This window comes from Castor canadensis, chromosome 5 (assembly GCF_047511655.1).
Source record: "Castor canadensis chromosome 5, mCasCan1.hap1v2, whole genome shotgun sequence".
Taxonomy (NCBI): domain Eukaryota; kingdom Metazoa; phylum Chordata; class Mammalia; order Rodentia; family Castoridae; genus Castor; species Castor canadensis.
The window spans coordinates 93,175,368-93,188,552 of NC_133390.1; positions in this window are offsets into that span (position 1 = coordinate 93,175,368).

Below are 13,185 nucleotides of genomic sequence, written 5' to 3' on the forward strand. Positions count from 1 at the left end.
TCTGTATTCTCTATGATACACCACTTAAAAGCAACCAAAACAAGCTCCTTTATGTTAATATTAGTTGTTTGTACCAAGAGAATTATATAGGTTTTCTGTTACCCCATACTTTCAATTTAAATTGATGATTCAGACTTCCCTAAAAAAATTTCAGGATTAATGGGTTAAATTCATGGCTCACAATCCAGTTTTCTTCACTTAATTCTAAAACCCTATTCCAAAGACCCTTCCCTTCAGTCCCCTCCCACTCTTTGCACATCTTTACCTGACCAGTTTCAATCCCTAGTTTCTTACTGAGTTTTCCTTCTGATGGCTGGTGATCACTATCAACAGTAAAGACCTTTAGCCAGACTTCTGAACCTTCCTCAAATTAATTCACTTAACTGAGATGAAGCTTTCTCAAATGAAGTCTGTTTCATTTTTTTTCACTCAAAGTCTCCATAATTTAGGGCCCAGCATTGGGACATAAATCCTCCTTGCTCTTTTATTCACTTCTCTCAAACAATTTCTTTCAGTTTTTTCTTCAGATCCCAGGCCTTTTGACAATTATTCCTTTCAACTTTATTATTTACTGCCTGCAATTTTTCACTACATTTTCACTGTTATATATAATTAACATACATTGTTTATAATCAACACAGATGATCCTTCCAGCTCTGATTTCTTGATTCCTTCATCTTTATCTTCCACATCATTTCAGTCACTCCACCATGAGTATTTCCATTAGTGACATAAAATTAAAACTTTCAGCTAGTTTCCTTCTAGCCATCTCACCACCTTCCTCACATACTCTAATGTGCCACCTGTGGTATTTCATAGATTTTATCATGGTGTGGTATGCGGCATAGAGAGCTCTCATGCATTGACCTGTCACGTTTTTATGTACAACAACAAAGTTGATGTCCTCTTATCCTTCCTTATAAACTTACAATGCATGACTTAAAAAAATTCTTCCAACGAAACCCATTACTTCCTTTGCTTTTCCTTTTATTGGACATGAGTAGCAAAGCCCCATTGTGTTAAACATAACCTATCTCTTTAGGTCTGAGTCTAAAATATTGAATAAATTTATAAAGAAAGAGTCAAATTTACTGACTTCCCACTTTAAATGCAGGACCAGGGATCTCAAACAGATGCTCAAAACTCTAAGCAACCTGATTGAATTTGCCTCCTATGTTCATTTTCCCATTTTCCTAAAGAGATTTTATCCTTCCTCCTCTCTCTCCATTTATCCCTTGTTTGCCTCACTTATACCTAATGACAAAGAAAATCCATGCAAGCAAACTTCCCTGATTTTTTTTATTCTCCAAAAAAAAAAAAAAAGAGAAAACCCTGTCTACCCACATCCATTCACTCATTGTTTTGTCTTTAACTATACATAAGCTTATATTGCTCCTTTCATGGACCAAACGTTCACTTTATCTTCATTGCTTCATCTAATCATCTCAAGATCTTTCCTTATGTTTCTCATTTATTTCTCAGTTTCTCATGTATTTCTCTTTTTTGCTAGCCTATTCCTCTCACATATATTTTCTACTATATCCTATCTAAAACAATAAGAAAGAATCCTTAGTGGACCCAAAATCTTATCCTAGCAAATTTTTATCCCTCTTATATTTCTGAATTCACTTACAGCCATATTTAGAGAATAGAGAATTACAGATTCCTTTTCTTCCTATCCTTACTTCAAATTCTCTCCTCAATTTACTTCAAGCCAGTTTCTGTTTCAGTGAATATACTAACATTTTTTTTCAGTGAAAGTTCAACCACAATGTGCAAATAGTCAAATCTAGTGGTCACTGATCCATGTATTTCCTTTCTTTCTCCTAGTTTCTTTGTCTAGTCCTCTCTGTCTGGTCTGTACCCAGGGAGGCTGATCTGTGTGGAATATATTTGGATTTCTTGCCTCATCACCTTCAGTCCTCTTCAGTCAGTGGGAAGCATCAGCAGACCAGAGGCTAACATGAGAATTAATGGTGGTATTCAATTCTTCACTTTCCCTTTCTCAAGGACCTACAAATTGATGGTGTTCCTTGACTGCTACCACTTCTTTTATAATAGTCTTCTCTATAGGAGGCTTCTTACCATTAACCACTTTATCCTCTAGTTGCTTTAGACCTAAAGATACTAAGGTGCTGTTACTATTTCTTTTGGTCCCCTTACATCTGGAAAATACCTTTGTAAAGAGTTCTATGAACACTTATTGAACCACCTTAATTTGTATTGCCGTCTGTCTCTTGCTGAGACTAGAACTGGTGTAACCACTTTCAATTCTTTTTTCCCCTTGAAATATTGACAACATTTGATACTTTTCCTTCTTGAAACCTTCTCCTTTATTGGCTGTCATGACATTGTACTTCTTTTCACTTTAATCCACTGATCTCTTCTAAATCTCCTTTTTGAGGTCTTCCTCTTCTTTTTAAGTTCCAAATATTGAAATCCACTGTGGCTCATTCTTGGGTCATTTTTGTTCTCTGAGTAAAACATTTGCCTATGAGATCTCATTTATTTTTACAACTTTTAATAATAACTATATGTTAATACCACATGATCTCCAGCCCTGACTGCTTTCTGGAACATAGATCTTGAATATCAGACTCCTAAAATGTAAGTTTTCCACATGGATTTCTAAACCATTGTTGTTTATTTCAAAATAAGCAACACAATCTTGCCTTATCTTCTCATTCCCTAATTGTTTCTATTTCATCTGCTCCATTGCTAAAACCAAATATCTATGAGTTAATCTTGAGTTTTCTATCATTTCCTATGTCAGTTTGAACAGTGAATCCTATGGAGTCTTTCTACAGAGCATATCTGAAGCAATATATTTCTCTTTATTCCTATTCCTAATCACTGAGGTCAAAAACCTGACCACCTCCCTTCTAAACTGCTCTTCTCATTTTAAAATTGATTTCCTAGATTCTAACTTAATTTTTTTTAAAAAATAAAAGTCAAACTGAGGCACTCCTGTGCTCAAATATCCTGTCATCACTCTTACAACGAAGTATAAACTTTTTATTCTGGTTTATAAACCTCTACATAACAGAGAATTCCCTTTATCTCCTCTCATTCCTTAGTCTACTCTTCTCTTAATGTGCCCCAGGCACCCTGGCCTGCTGTCTATTCTGATTTTCATCTCAAGTCCTTCTCACAAAAACCCACTCTGCCTGAAATGATGCTTTTACAATTTTACATCACTGTATTCTCTTGGGTTTCAATTTAAATATCAATGCTTTAAGATGCCTCTGTAATCATTAAAGCAAAATTAACTACCTGTCTATACAGTCCAGGATATCAAATTGCTTGAATTTTCATTATAATACTCATCTCTTCATATTATTTTCTTATTTATTATGTTGAGTTCTTTTAAATTCAAATTTTGTTTCTTTCTCACCTTCAAAAATGTGAGCTTCCAAACATGGAAGATCTTTTCTTAACTTTTCTTTACTATAGTATCCAAGTACCTTAATTGTACCTGGAATAGACTAGGTAATTAAAAATATTTATTGAATAAATAATTTCATTGATGAGGCCATAAAACATTTTGATCACATTATAAGAAAATGCTTACATTACTCTTCCCCAACTATCCTAAAATATTATAATAGGACTTAAATTATAGACTACAGGGACCCTTGGTGACTTTTAGCTCTATAAGAAAATTGTCCCATTTTCACTCTCTTTGTTCAACTTGCTTTTATGAAGCAAAAACACAAAGCAGAACCATCCCCACAGACTCACACACCTATAGCCCAAAACAGCCAATGGACTCATTTGAAGAACTGCAATAAGAAATGAAGCCATGTTAGCTGACCCACAGATGTGAACAAGGAATAAAGGCTTTTTTTCCTAGCCTACTGAGATTGTTTTCTGACGGATACTGGCATAATCAATTGATTAAAACATCACAATTCTTAAATGTGAAAGGGAGCTTAATCCCTCCAATTTGATGAAATTTCTTGTATTCATCAATATCTCAGACAGAAAGCCCATACTTCAATACAGGGTCTGAATAGTCTTAGGTATTCAGTAATTTATGGGCTCAGACTCAGGATTTTAGGATAGAACTGTGAATACCATTTTGAGTCCTTTGGCCTTTACTACATTTCTAAAGAGTTACACATTCCTGCTGATACTTCTTTTGTGGTGCTACTTAAAATCATTATATAAAATTTCAAATTAATTAAGAGTTTCCCCTTAGGAGTCTATTATATAATATGACTGTCTTTTTAAATCATATGCACAAGTGGAGTAAGCTTTTTCTCTTGCTCCCTCATTATTACTGACTGTAACTGGGCTTAAATGGGTGGTGATGGGAGATTCAGAAAAGACACAGGAGAGACAGACAGACAAAAAGTTGGGGCCAGATGTGTTGGGTACTCTGGTGGTGATGCACAACCCTCATTGCTTCTTTTCTCTATTATTCTCTTCATTTTACTCTGCTTCTTTTCTCTATTTTTATTCTTTAAGGCCTTACTCCTTTACAGTTCTTTAAAACCGTCCTTTTAAAGTCTTTCCTTAAAACCTTGCTTTTAAAGTCTTCTTTTCTGCTCTTTAAAGTCTCTTTCCTTAGTCTCATTCTGTCCCATGTTTTCTCTTAGCTGTTCTTTAGCATAATCTCTCTTAAAGTCTTTGCCCCAAGACTTGTACTGTCCCATGTTCTCTCTTTAGCTTTCTTAAAGCCTCAGTGCTTAGACTTGCACTGCTCCATGTTCTCTGTAGCTTTTCTTTAGCTTAGCTTTTCTAAAGCCTATGTATAAAGTTCTTGGTGCAGACTTTCTATCAACCCCTCTTTAGCAATTCCCCTTTAGCAATTCTTTTCCCTTCAGCAATCTCCCTCCAGCACTTTCCCTTCAGCAATTCATCTACCCTTCAACATTCCTTTTCCCTTCAGCAATTCATTTCCCCTTCAGCAATCCTTTTCCCTTCAGCAATTCTTTTTCCTTCCAAAAGCCTCCTACACTAAAGAGCCAAAAGTCCAAAAGCCAAAAGCCAAAAACAAAAGCCTCAAAGCAAAAGCCCCCAAAGCAAAAGCCCCATGTCCTCTTTCAGTGGTATCATCACATTTATATCCAGTGGTAAACAGGGTGGAGCAGTGGTTCTCGGGGAGGAGTGTGACTTTGTTACAGGAGAAGCCTGCTTTCCTGCTTCTCTGAGTGTAAACAACTTAGGAGAAGCAGTTGTTTTGCATTTTCCTCTTCTGTGGCCAGGGCTGTGTCAATCTCAGCCTACAGATAAACATCTTAGGAAAAGCAACTGAGCTGCATCTCACCTTGTTCATAGGCTTCTCATAATCCACTCTCCACACACAAGTTTCATTCTCTCAAAGCTATCCAGTTTCCTGTGTACTACATTGTAGATCTTATTTTTAATTTTCCTCTTCCCAAACCCCAATCATTTTAAACTTTTATTTAGTTTCCTTTAACAATTAGATTATAACTCAGCTCTTTCAAAACAAAGCCATATTTTTAAATTGTTTCTGTGTCTCACACAATAAATTAATAGACATGTAAAGTATATCTGCTATGTGGAAGATTCTATGCTAATTGTTTAGGAGAATCAAGATATATAAGATACCATTATTATCAGTTAGGAGTTTACATTTCAGTAGCAGAGACATTTAACAACAATACCATAAAGTAGTGTAAGATAGGTGCTCCATGAATGGGATGGCTAAGTGGTACCACTGTGCTGTGACCATTCATATGGATTATGTTGCAGCCACTTTCAATTATTCAAGGTTCTTGCAAATATGAAGTAAATGCTGAAATGCAAGACACAATTGTTTATATTAATTCTATTCTATCAAAAAAAGATTAGCCCCAAAAATAAGGGAATCTTTGTCCTTCACCCACACATAAGTAACAGGTATTTCTAGAAATATGGACTTTTTAATATATGTAGTATGTGTGTGCTAAAAGGAAATAATGAAATTCACTCTCTGTATTGGCAGGGTTTTTAAAGGAATGTAATATTTATAAAGTAATTTAATAAAAAATAAGTCAATTACTGCTGTAAATAATTGCTAGCTAAAGGCTTTGATTATGGATCTTTATTAAAACATTATTTTAGTGACACTTTCAGTGACTCTTATAATTAATGAGTGGTCCTTTTAATTATGACTAGTATTCTTTGTGGTGAGTGGGCAGAATTCCACATTATATCACATCATTCTTTTTTTATTGTTTGGCATAGTCACTTTACTTTGCCTAACATTTGTGTACATAACTAAGCAGCCCAATGAGCCAGGACAGATTTTAAGACCTTGCTGCCCCTTCAACTGAGAAATCAATGTTTCACTGTTTCCTTAAGGAAATAATCAACAGATTTGCAAAACAACAGACGGCATCAAGTTTTATTGCTGGTCCCTGAATTACAATATTAAATTATGTATTAAAACAGTATTAGGCACACGGTGTTCTGGAATAATCATCACCATTACATCATATTGCATTCTATTTGAATTAACATATAAATGAATAAAGATAGCCAACCACAAATCAGAGATGAGATTTGCCATCTTAAGCATTTTGTTGCCTTAGAAGCAGATTGAATAAAATGCAAGTTATGAAAAATTTGCTTGTTTGGGAATTTAGAATTTTGGAGGTAGTCTTAGGATATCATCAAAAGATGCCAGGGAACTAAGTGGGTAGAGAGGGTGGGCATTCTTGGTTCAGTGGAAAAATGCCCAGAGGTATGAAATAACATGGTACATTAAAGTAGCTGTAATTAGCTAGGCTTGCTGCCAGTTATAGGTATGTGAAAAAGAAAGACATGGCAAAATAAAAGGCAAGAATTATTGATGTGATGTTCCATAGACAATAGGAGCCATTATACATTTTCAGTAACAGCATCCATGTAATCAGATCTGCGTTATCAAGAAGATCAGCAGAAGTATACAGACTTAGAGGAAGCAAGGGGATGAGGTAAATTAGGAGATCAGATCAATAATCTTAATGAGAGATCATTCATGTTGTAACCCAAACACCAACAGTAGAAACAGAAAGGGAAGAATCTTCCACAAACATGTCATGATTAGAATTTATAGGCTTCATAATTGGATGGAATATGGGGTTAAATGAAGAAGACAGTAAATTCAAGACAGACACATTCCTAACTTAGAAACATAGGGAGCTTATGGTAAGGAATAAAGGAGAGAATCAGCATAATTGGAGAACTGTTCTTTCTGACTTGCTTAGGGATCATGCAGATGGCAACATTTAATGAGTAGCTCTTCACAGAGCCCTGCACTCCAAGTCTGGACTCATTGGCTTGGTCTCCATCATTGCATAGTGATTGCAATCAAAGTGTGGTTGCCTTCATCAAAGATTGTGCAAAGCCACAGCAAAAGAGACTAAGGATAAGATCCTTTGTTCCATCAACATTTAAGGAGCTGGAAAAAGTAAGTCCATAAAAGTGACTTAGAAGCAATCGATTAGAGAAGCTAATTCAAAAACTAGGAAAGGGTTTCAGAGGAAGGAATGGTCATTAATGTCAAGGCCATCAAATCTAAATGAAGTGAGAATAGAAGCATTACACTGGATTAATTAATTAAGAAGTCATTGATGAACTTTGCTATAGGTGTTATAATCAATAGGCAGAGGAAGGAACCTAGTTTCAGTGTGTTAAAGCATAAGAAGAGTGACAGGAAGAGTGATGTTTGTATTTTATAAGCCTGATTATAAAAGAAGAAAAAAATATGAGCTAGTTTGTTAAAAGGTCATAAGGAACTTTTTTCTTCTTTCTATTTCCATTTGGCAGAATACCTGAATGTGCTTTTTAAGCTGAGATAAAGAAACAAAGAAATAAGAATGAAAATATAGTGGCAGTAGGATAGGGAATAATAAGTCACAAAATCCCTTGATAAAATAAGACATGATTAAAAAAGGACAAATATATATATATATATGTATTTTCATTTTTGATGTTTTGAAACTAGTAAAAATACAAAGAGGTGTAGTTTTCTGTTATAAAGAATAATATTTTCCCTTCTTTAGATCTTTAACCCAATCCCCCAACATTAATTTGCCATTTCTAGCCCAAACCACCTATAGCCTGACTTTCTCTATACACTGCCACCAATTTTCTATATTCATTGAATTTATTTTCTGTACTTTGATAGCACTCTTCAACACATTTATACTTTAACAAAGTATAAATCATTGTATACATGTGATTTTTCAGCTTATGCTAACAAAAGAATATATTGATACCTTTTCAGGTGAGTATTTATCTGTATCATTTTCCTTTTGATAGTTGCTTTCCAATGGCTATTTAGTAAGGATGTATTTTATTGACCATTCTCATAATAATGAATATTTAGATTGCTTCCAATATTTGATTTAAGAAGAGTTTAAGAGGATGCCAATTTCAAATAAATTATCTATTAATGTGTATGAGATACGTCTACACACACTTTTTTTATTTGACAATATACTGTTAACTTTCAAAAAGCTTTTAACTCATATGCTCTATCTATACACAAGAGTGAAAAATATAATGGGTTTTCTAAAATCGAGTATGTTTAATGGACAACGTTCAGGTCAAGAAATTCAGTATTACCAGATCTCCAGAAGTATGAGTGTGCTCCTTAACCTAAAGGTAACCAATATCCTAATTTCAATAATTAGGATCATCTTGCTTCTTTTTGAGTCCTGCAAAAAATGGAATTAAATAGGATGTGTTATTGTGCATCTGGTTTCTTCTCAGCATTTTGATTATGATATCCATTCATATTTGTGTGAGCTGTTGTAGAGCAGAGTATCCCAGAGTGCAAATATAGCACAATTTATTTATTTATCACTGTTGACTAGAATTTCAGTAAATTCTAGCCTTTGGGAAAATAGTACCATTGTGAACATGATCTTATATCTTTGTGGTGTATACATTCTTGGATTTTTCTTGAATACCTACTTAAGAAAAACATTGCTGTGCCCATTGTGTTTTTAGGTCCTTCTTTGTATTGATGAACAAACCTATTATGCTGAGAATATCCGCAAGGACCAATACACATTAACCAAGAGGTCTATATGAGAAGAAATGTACTTCTTGGAGAGAGATGATATAGGGTGGTTAAGCTATTCAACTCTGGAATGAGACTGGTTATAAACATTCTGATATTTTTCAATTGTGGAGAAAGATGTTACACAATCTCACTCACCCTCTGTTTCATCATGTGTTAAATATGGATAATACAATACATATACTTCTTATTTAATATATCTTATGCCTAATGAACATTTGATGATAAAATAGTCAGTTACTATTATTATACTTATTTTTATTAAAGTCAGTCTAACCTAGGCCTTTCAATCTTTCTTTGCTATAATTGCCACTCAGTCTTTGCTACATGCCATCTTTCTTTTGCACAAGTTTAGACACAAAAAGATCAGGAATTAAAAGGATTTGGGAAATATAATCCTCTGCAATCTGACACCTGTGATACCAAATGTCATAAAAATTAGAGAACTCAAGATGTAAGCAACAGCTTCAGTGGTACAATCTTTCTTTAGAATCTATCAGTTGTTTGGAGCAGATATCTGATACAGCAGATATGTAATACTGAGAGAGACCACTTCATTTTACCAGTTATTTCTTCTCACACCATTGTTTTCCTCTCCTTTTTAGATCTGTTCTGTTTCTCTTTTAATTCAATATGGCACTCATCTAAATGATTTAGCTTAAAATATTACTGAAATTTGCACTAAAGTCTACCCATGAAGAATTCTTTCCGCATGCCTCTTAAAATTCTAAGTCAATATGTAGATTCCTGTAGATACATTACTTTAGTAATTTTAATACAGAAAGTTGGTATATAAGCATTTCAGTTTTCCCCCTCATATCATTCTAGATTGCAAATGAGAAGAGTATCCTTTTAACCCATGAAAGTCTTTTCATTGAATCCTGATGCAAGGAAAAGACACAAGTCATTTCATTATCTAGACTCATTGGTGGACCTCCACAAAGACCTGAGTGGGATTGTGGTCCTCCAGAATTTTTATAAGAGTATCTTCTTATTTCAAAGCCTTTAGGTCCTAGAGTGTCACGTGTAGATTCCAGAGAGGATTTATTTCCTTGTTCTTCTGTCCTGGCTTTGCTCACATGCATTTATTCAAGTCTACCCATTCCTTTTCCTGCAAGAGAGAATTTTCAGTGATGATTCCTTCCTCTAGCCTTTGATCTGTTTTGCATTTTAAGATATCATTTCTTATGCTACTTTTAAAGTGATCTCACTAGTGGCATGACATTTGGAGGGCTCATATAGAAGAAATCAAACTGTTTCTACTGATTTTATTTTCCATTTACTTGAGCTGATATTTAAGCAATCAGCCACATTCTGTCAAACAACTGTGCGACAGAATTCCAGTGAATTAGGTGACAATAGAATTCCAAGTGCCATAATTTTCTAAATCTATTTTTAATGAGATTATTTTGAGAGTAGACAGTCATAAAAAAATGATTACTTAGAAAGCAAAGGAAACATTTCAATGATTTCAAAAGCATCAAAATATGGCAAAACTCTATCAAAATTTTAAGGACCCTTTTCATGCATCAATAAAATTAATTAAAACTTAAATACTAAAAGGGAAGAAAATTTCATTTTTCCAATAATGAGTATATTCATATCAGAAGTACGTAATTTCTTATCTTTATGTCTAATTACATATATTGTTGCCTACTTTGTATATTGAAAAGGCCTTTTTTTCTGATTTTAACACTGTTCTTGATCTCCTTCTCATGAGCAAGGCTAACACCTTTTTTCAACAGAGTGACCCAGAAACAATGAAATAATATCAAGAAGCACAGCATAAGATAGAAAATGAGCATTAAAGTATGACTGACTAACAGGGCCAGGACATTTATATTACTTCCTCTTTTCCTACTTAACTGGCTCACAGTGGGAGCTTGGAATATTTTCCTAGATGAAGCAATGAACAAAAGATAAAACTGAAAAAACTTTGTCTGTATGTTTTAACCTATAAAATGAGGATTATGCAAAAATCTTTTTGTCTGAAGTTTATTATATGAGTTCTAGCAGATGGAGTGTTGAATGGAGAAGTAAAATGGTTTATGAAAATATTTAATTAAATGTTTCTTTTTTGAGAAAACTGAGTATCCATATGAAAAAGAATGAAGTTGGAACTTCTTGTACTGTATACAAAGTTAACTCAAAATGGATAAAGAAAGTTTCATAACTAAATTCAGCAATGATTTCTTGGTCAGTGTTTTTTTTTCCTAGAAGAATCTAACATCTGGATTTTAAAAACTCCATGAAAAACAAAAAGTCTAGGAAAGTCAAATGGCAGATATATCCTAAACATATTAAAGTTTTTTTTAATGAGACAATTAATTCTAAAAACATAAGAAAGAAAAGAAAGGAAAGACCATAAATGCATTGTTCTAAAAATAATTAGGAATCAAATTAGGAAAGATTTTTGTCAAAGTTGTTAAGGAAAATACTTTTCAGTTTTATTTGATAAATACTTGAACTCAGTTTTCTCTCTGTTCACTTCCAATTTTTAGGCATTTACCAATTTTCCTTTTTGGTTTATTTTAAATTATATAAAGCACTAGCATTGTTCCAGAGTCAAATTCGTAGAAGTGTCTTTTTGAATCCTGCTTTCTTCTTATACAGTTATACATGTACTGGATTTTTGGTTACACTATCACCACTTATCTTAGGAAATATATTCCAAAACATGCATATGCACACATACCAAATACATACATATATAAATATGTTCTTCTTTCAAACAAGAAAGATATTTTGGTATAAATCAGACCATAAACATGGTTTTTCATTTTACTTTTTTTATACTTAATAAATACTCTAGTGATAATTCCATGGCAACATATAAAGACTTTCTTCATTCCTTTTTATATGTAAATAATAATCCACTTGCAGATATGCCAGTTTTTATTTCATCAACCCATGTTGATAAAATTCATTATATTTTCAGTTTTAAATTAACATATCTAAAATATGCACAATTAATATTTTGTGCATATATCATTCTGTTTTCTAGCATATCTTAAATATATATTGCTAGAAGTAGAACGAGATATATGTATATGCAGTTTTGATAAAATACTGTGTCTCCACAGGTACTATTCCAAAATTATTGGTACTCTCTTGAAATGGATTTTTTGTTGTAAGTTTGACATTTCTTAATATCATGAGCTTAATTTTGTGGGGATTCTGAGGGTATAAAATGTCTTCTAGTAAAGAATTTGTTTTTCCTTGAGCCATCAGCTACTCTTGCCTGCTGGCCACCTTCAAAGTTGAAGTATTAAGGACACTGGGATTCAACCCTGACATCTTTTTAAGGGCACAGGGCATAGATTCTATTTTCCTTCTGATGTAGACATTTGCCCAAATGACAAACCCACCTTTCAAGTTAGATTACTTCTCAGTATTTCTTGTTTCATTTACAGCTTCATATTCTTTGGGGGTGAATAATGTTTCTATTACTTTTCTAGGAAATCTAAAAGAATATATTTTGCTACATTTTATTGAGGATCTAGAGGTATTTTGCAGAAGGACCACTAAGGTTATCAGAGCTGCTGTAGTACCAGAAGAAGAAATCATGCATTTTGGGATGTTTTTCATTGTTTATTTGTAGTTTTAAACTCTCATTCTTAGTATGGTGGTTTTTATTGATTAGTCTTGGTAGAGGTGTGTGTATGTAGAGAGAGAGATTTATATTAGCTATTTCAAAGCTCCTAGATGTATTTACTAATTTTATTTTTTGCTAATCCATCAAGTTCCTGAATATTAGTAATACCTTTCTTTGTAATTCAGCCTATCAATTTTTCTAACATTATTTATGGTTATTATAAATATTACATTTATTCAGCTTAATACACATTGATTTAATTTTTAGTAGGTAAAATATTTTAAGCTCATTATTTATTCTGATTATACATTTATCTGTTTCCCATAGATCATTATATATAATGCTTTTTATTGAATTTAACTAACATAACTTCGCAAGAGTACTTTTAATTTATGAATTACTATGCTTCAAATCTTTGTGCTACTAATTTTTTATTTTATTATAGTTTGGTAAAAATATGCAACTTATAGTATTTATTATTCATATGCTTTGAGATTTTGGATACGGGGGATAAGTGTAATGTAAATTTGCTAATGTGTCAATGCTAATAAAAATTATTTTCTGTTAT